Source organism: Magnolia sinica, chromosome 8, assembly GCF_029962835.1.
Source record: "Magnolia sinica isolate HGM2019 chromosome 8, MsV1, whole genome shotgun sequence".
Taxonomy (NCBI): domain Eukaryota; kingdom Viridiplantae; phylum Streptophyta; class Magnoliopsida; order Magnoliales; family Magnoliaceae; genus Magnolia; species Magnolia sinica.
The window spans coordinates 14,152,537-14,158,209 of NC_080580.1; positions in this window are offsets into that span (position 1 = coordinate 14,152,537).

Below are 5,673 nucleotides of genomic sequence, written 5' to 3' on the forward strand. Positions count from 1 at the left end.
GATGGATTTGCATGATGTATTTGGAGAAACTAGCAACAATATGTCATCTATCAAGTGGTCAATTGAAGAACGATCTTGTAAAAGCAGTTACGGTTACAGGGCATATGGTAGGAGTAGAAGCAAAGAAGACTGTCGTGTAAAAAAGGTTACAACAACCATCGAAAGGCCATGCATTGAAAAGTTCTTTAGTACGGAAGGCAAAGGTATAACCCATCATCGGAGGATGGACTCTACCCCTTGAATATCGCTCAATCCTATTTACATACCGAGTGAGTGGCTGAATAGTCAGTCAATTTCATTTGATCTTGATTATATACTATGTCGCTTGGGGTCATAGTTGTTCGGTTTGAATTGAGCCGCAAATTCACTTATGGCATGCTGACACTTATCTCATTACCAAATTAGAAAAACAAAGAATAGCCAACAATAGTTTAGCACACTCGGTGGGGCCCTATCTCTAATTTACTGGTGTAACATTGCCAATCAGAATTATGAATAGGAGTAATCGAATCGCTGGGCAAACTTTTCACACCCACCGCACCACCTCCGATCGATCACGTGCTTGTTCAAGCAGCCCCTAAAGCATTAAATTTGAATAGTAGCCCGTCACTTAGTACCGAAAATTAAGAAGGGGCTTCGACCTCTCTGACCATTTCTCTTAAAAAGATAGCGATTGTAATCCGAGATGTATAACTAAGCATCTAACATATTCAAGAATATGGAAGGGCCCAGGTCGAGCAATTTCGTGTTCAAACTGTGAACACTAACAAATACATGGCCAATCAGACTAAGGCCATGCATTGATTGATAACTGTGATGGCCAAAAGAATACCTACGGCAACATAGTATAATGTCGAAGGAAGTTCTATTTCAATATGGTACAACTGATACCAATGCCTCCCCTACAATGGAACCCACCACCAATTCCAGTTCAAGAGGTACGAAATGCTCCGCTACCCGCTGAACTTAGGCGACCAAAGTGGGAGGCTAGGAATTTTGTTTCTGAAGTTCGAAATTAAGGCTACCGGGAGGGCATAATCTTCAACAATTCCCTAGGAACCCATTGTTCTAAGAGGGACCAACTGACTAGGTTCTAATCCACCGTCGATGGTTAGTGAGTGGATCATGACCAAATCATGCAGATGGTCCAGGAAGTGCTAGGCCAAGTACTTGGCCACAATACTATTCTGTTCTATTATAAGCTCTATCCTGAATGGATCGATCGACAACATACGTTGCAAAGGAATATTGACCAGACTTTGTCCTATTTTTGGGTGATCCCAACCAATCGACTATTGAGCACATTGGTCGATTCACCATGCAATGTGGAGAGTTAGCAAATAATGACTATCATAAGCTGTAATTATTTGGTCATTCGCTAACTACAATGGCTTTCATGTGGTACTCCAACTTATTACCAAATTCTATTCATACTTAACAAGAAATGGAAGAAAACTTTCATACTCAGTTTTTCTCTAATAATAGGAAAACAACCATGACCGATCTCATTTGTTTTTGACAGCTACCAGGAGAAACTTGTGAGAGTTATATTATTCGGTTTAAAAGAGCGAAAAAACCGTTGTAAGGTCATTATGATCAAAGCTGAATTTGTACAGCTTGCACAAGACGGGTTTGAGTACAAACTCTGTAAGAAATTCATTGGAATGGACTTCATGGCCCTATATGATTTGCGTAGGAAGATCTCCATGTATGCAGAACTTCTTCAGGAGGGTACTAAGCAAAAGAACTCGTCAATTGGGACATATTACCATCACCCAAATTATAAGGTTGCGACTGCCGAAGTAGTGGCTAAAAAGCCACTTATATGCTTGGCATTGGTCAAGGTAGAATCGACCGTGTCGACCGCACAAAAAGCCCAAAAGGTATATACTTTTAATATCAAACGGGCTGATGAGATATTAGAAATTTTGTTGGCCAAAAAGTTTATCAAGATTCCCATAAACCATAAGATAGCCCTGACCGATGAATTGTAAAAAAAAAAAAAAACAATATTGTAGATGGCATGAAACGTGTTCTCATTAAATTAACAACTGTGTTAAAATTTAGGAACGTGGTTAAGGATAACATTGATTGCGGGTTGCTAAAGTTCATCGAGAAGGGTAAGGAAGAGATATTGATCGATATCGATCCATTCCCACCTACTCTTGAGGTAAATATGGTTACGAAAAATCTACAGAGGGCTGATCGACCGTGACTAGGGGTTGATCCCTGTTAATGAACCGTGAAGGTGGATCCAATTGCCAGGACAAGGGCAACATCAGCATCCCCACTTGATCGCTAGGCAGCTGAACATGATTCGGCAAGATGGTCGAGGTTCACTATTGTACGACCGATGTGCCAGAAGGACTATTCCAAGTTGGAGAGACCCTCCTCGATGTTCACACCTCAAGTATAGGGTTGTGATATAGTAATAATCTCTGTAAGATCGAGGTCGAATCCACAGGGACTGAACCTTGTAGTAATCTGAAAGTAATTCGAACCAGAACTAGATGAAGATGTAACCTAAATCAAGTAGGTTTAAGAGAATAATGGTGATTTAATTAACTAAAACTTGTAGAATTCAAAGGTAGGAAACTAGGGTTTCCAAGGATCCACTTATAGAGATCAATGAGATTTATGCTTGATCCAAGATCACAACTAGAATCAGAATCCCATCTTCATCCAGTTGGAAGATATTCCATTAAAAACCAATTCTGAACTTCCTTTGATCCAGTTTTCAAGATATGAGAGGTATGAGAATTAAAATTGTTCCATCACAAAACCATGCCCATGAGACAAATCAAACAATAGAAGTTAACCAATCCACAACTAATCCAAAAGAGTTATGAACGTTAGGAAGGATTCCATCATCCAACCATGCCCATGAGACAATGGTGAACAACAAGGCTTCCTAACTTCATAATCATAATAATGAAAAGAACATGCTTAAGGCTATCGCAGATCTATGGTAATTTAGGTCACAACAAACCATTAAAAACTAAAGGCATTCCTTATAATCAAACTATAATAAAAGAGAGTTAAGTTTAAACATGAATCAAAGCATAGAAAACTTCCCATCATGCTACAAGCTTCACCTCTTAGCCCTAGCTAAGAGGTTTAGCCTATCATAGACATGGTGAGGCTAAAAATCTTAAAAAGCATTAAAGGGAAGAAAAACTGCAAAGAAGAAGGAAAGAGTGCACGACCAGATCTCTCTCTCCTTCTCTCTCACGTCCTTCATGTTTCAAAAGATGAATAAAGCTCTCTCTTTCTCTCTCCCTTTTATAGAGAGCAAGGGGTGGTTCATGGCTGGACCTTTTACGCAGCCCTTGCGTGCATAGCGACAATGGAAGAAAAATGCAAATCACTTGTGTTTGGAGGGCTTTTTCGGACTGTGGACGTTCCAAATGCAAGATCTAAGCCGTTCAGGCTTCTTGGCCTTGGTCGGCCCCACCTTGGTGATGTTTTGGATGGTTTAAATCGTCAAACCGATCATGATCTTAACCACTGAACGGACGTGAAGATCCAATTTTCTCAGATGCGTGCAAGGCTTACGCGAGTTGCGCTGGGCTCTCGGTGGGCCCCATAGTGGTGTTTTCGAAAGAATCCACCTTGTCCATTATATTCCTAGCGAAAAACCAATTGGAAAGGAGTGGTTTTGGTGTTGTGGTCCATTGTATCAAATCAACTCACCATTCATCTTGCGTTTTCCAGTGATCCACATGTGTATGTGTGCATGGGGCTAAAAGGAAAGCATAGCCAGGGTCGTGGCCACCCTCTGGAGTAGATGGACGGTCTAGATCGTCAATTTTCATGATAGGTGGGGCCCACTAACTAAACCTGGCCAGTCGTTGGGTTTCCTGCGTAAGATAAGTTGTGTCAACCTGGTTTTGACCGGGCTGACCGTCTGGTGCACGGCCGGTACATGTATTCTATGTACACGCACTGTACATGTGGGGTCCACTATAATGTATATGCGAAATCTGATCCATCCATCCAATTTTTCACCTCGTTTAAGGCGTTGAGACCAAAATTAAAGCATATCCAGATATCAGGTGGGCCCCAAATCAGAGATTTATGAGATGATCTATCTGTTGGACCACTTCCACAAGGATCCAATGGCTGAAATTCGATGTATACGGTTAATTTAGAGTCCTTAGGATAGATATAAAGTTTCAACCCAAACAGATGGTGGGAACCCTGTGATCTTGCATTCTAGATGATTTTCAGGCCTCTTTAGCGTGAATTACTTGATTTTCTTGGATCTTTGGTATGTAAATTCTTTGATATCGGTCCCCTGGGGTCCATCCCTTACCTTGATGATTTCTGAGCATTAAATCTATGCTTTTAGTACCCTTTTTCAGTCCCAGCTCTTAAATTCACCTTGTAATAGAAACATGATTAAAATATGACGTTAAGCATTGTCATGTACGTAAAATCAGGTAGTAACTGGGGTCTAATATGCAATATTTGGCCCTCAACACTCGACCAAGTATGTAAGGCCAATACATGGCCTCAAGAAGGGCTGAAGGAAGCGGTCAACATCGGCCGTAAAGGGCTCGTTCACCTCTTGATCGTTAATCCTAGGGTTGAGTGTCTAATCAACGGATAGTTAAACCTCCATCAACCTAGAAAGGGGTCTAGAAATGGGTCACACATGCCAAATTCCCAGCAGTGCCAAAAGCAATGACTCGAACTTAGAAACGTAGCTGACAAAGGTGCAGATCGGCCATGAGGAAAGAGTTGGCAAAGGTCAAGGGCATATCTTGAACAAAATTAGTACAACTGTAACCATTCTAGAGAATCCCTCTGTCCGAAGAATAGTTGGCCGTTAACACGGTTAAGGTAGTTCTACAGCCTATGCTATGTGGTCAGGATACAAACAATTTCACCCAACCTAGTGGGTCAGCTGGTCCGAGGGATATGGATGACTGTGATAATCTATTTAATTAACTTCGTGATGAATGTTTTATAGAAGATGAGTGGCTGGTAAATGGACTAGAGGCAACCGCTGAAGCATAGCAAGTGGCTTCACCTACGATCACGCTGTCCGATGTTGCGGATGATGAGAATGCTGAGCATATTAATGAAATTTCTAATATGCAAGATGGTCCAGAAACACTAGGGGGGTAATGTCTGAGTTCAGATATTGTGTTTGGGACATTGCCACCCATTGTTTTCTATTATAATATAGTACTTACCTTACCTTCTAGTTTCCAAGCCAAGCTGGCTCATCCAAGTAAGATGACAGGTGATGTAGAAGAATTCAATCCTCCTGTGTAATACAACATGCTTCTTTCCCTTCAGAGGAAACAATTGAAGGGAGATCAAGAGTGGATGAAGCGCTACATGTGAACACCGTTACGGTGGAATCAGGAGCTACATCAGAAAGAGTAGTCATAGAAAGACCCAACAATGGCATGACACAACATCTCAAGCCTTTGTATATATCGGCTCACCTTAAGGGTTCCCTTGTCACTAGGATTCTGGTCGACGATGGAGCTGCCATCAAGCTTCTACCACTAAGAATGATGTCAAAATTAGGGAAGACAACAACCAATTTGATCCCGTCAGAGGTCACTGTTAGTAATTTTGCTGGTCACGTTATGAATATATATGGGCTTTTGCCAGTCAACCTGACTGTCGAGATCAAAATGGTGTTTGCTCCATTTT